Consider the following 1518-nt stretch of genomic DNA (forward strand, 5'->3'; position numbering starts at 1 on the left):
CAGTTAGCCTCGCTCCATGCAGTTAGCCTCGCTCCAAGCAGTTAGCCTCACTGCATGCGGTTAGCCTCGCTGCATGTGGTTAGCCTAGCCTTGGAGCTAAACCAGGTCCTGGAAAAAGAGCGAGTGAAGCGTCTCCATCTGTCTCTGAGCTGCTGATTATTTTGATGTTCAGCTGATCGGTTCCAAACGGTTTCCAGCTTTTCTTGGTAAGTTTGCTTTAATTGATTTCACTTCCGCGACTCGAGCTGTCAATCAGCCGCACAACAACTGTGACGACACTTCCTGTCACCTCAGGGCGGAAATATATCATAAATTGGACGAAAAATTTAATTTTATAAAATGTTATCATTTCATTTAATTTAAAAAAAAAATTTATGTCTTTATCAAGGTCATTGAGCTGTTGGGGCAGCGCCCTCTATTGGCCAGCTGCCACCAGTTGATTCATAGGTTCATTTCGTCTTAGTTTTTTTGTTGTTTTTTCAGGGATCTGTTCTCACTGCAGGGTTCTGATCACAGCAGACGAAGGACTGATCGGCTCCATGAGGAGCTCCTCCTGGAAGTGTGTCTCTCTAAGGTGGACAGATGGGATATTTCCAGGCGGAGCCCAGCAGAGGTCAAAGAGGAAACTCCCAGAGGAACCCGACACGTGTGCAGAGAAAACGGCCCATTGTGTGTTTGATCCAAGGCTGAAAACATTTCTGTTTTTAGGGCTGATCCACCTTTAGATGATGAAAACATGTCTACAGGTTTTATTTCAGGGTTTCTGCCTGATGGAGCCATCATGGAGCAGAACTAAGAGCTGCTCTACTTTCCATTAGTTTTTCTATGAAGGTGAATAATTCCCTTCACAGTCGTTCCTCTGCAGGCTGAGGGATGAAACGCGGGTTCGATGGAGGAAAGCCTTCGCATCAACTGATGAAAGGAATTAAGGGAAGCCGACTGAAAAGGCCTGCGTCTAAATTTGCTGCATAAGTAATTTTTGATCGATATGTAACGGTAGAAAGTTTGCTCTTTGAGGCGCTGATCCGTTTCACTCCAACAGACCAGAGTTCATCTCTGCACACTGCAAAAAGTCAGGCGCTGCAGGTCATTTAACTTGATTTAAAGTCAAATATTGGATGATGTGGAGTGAAACCAGAGGAGGAACATCTCTGACCTTCCCAGCGTCTGTAACCATCTAATGGGAACCTCATCAGGGGATCCTGTTTAAAACTCTTTTCCATTCAGGAGGAAAAACGCCTCAGCTCCTGAGCGACGCTCTGCTGCAGTGGGAGGAGTTACTGCTCAGAAAAGTTTGCTTCCCAGAGGCACTGATCATCATGCCGCCCTCACCGTGCTTCACTAACAGAGTTCTTCCAAGTAGCTTAATCTTTAAAGGAAAAGTCTGGTCAGCAGGAATAATCAATGGATCATTATTTATACCTAAAACTAATAAGTTTGCTGTGATTTAACCCTTTAAAGCCCGATCCAAGAATAAAACAAAACAGAAAATTACTTTTTTTTTGGTTTGAAGTCCTT

Source organism: Cyprinodon variegatus, unplaced genomic scaffold (genome assembly GCF_000732505.1).
Source record: "Cyprinodon variegatus isolate N-32 unplaced genomic scaffold, C_variegatus-1.0 Scaffold558, whole genome shotgun sequence".
NCBI classification, from domain to species: domain Eukaryota; kingdom Metazoa; phylum Chordata; class Actinopteri; order Cyprinodontiformes; family Cyprinodontidae; genus Cyprinodon; species Cyprinodon variegatus.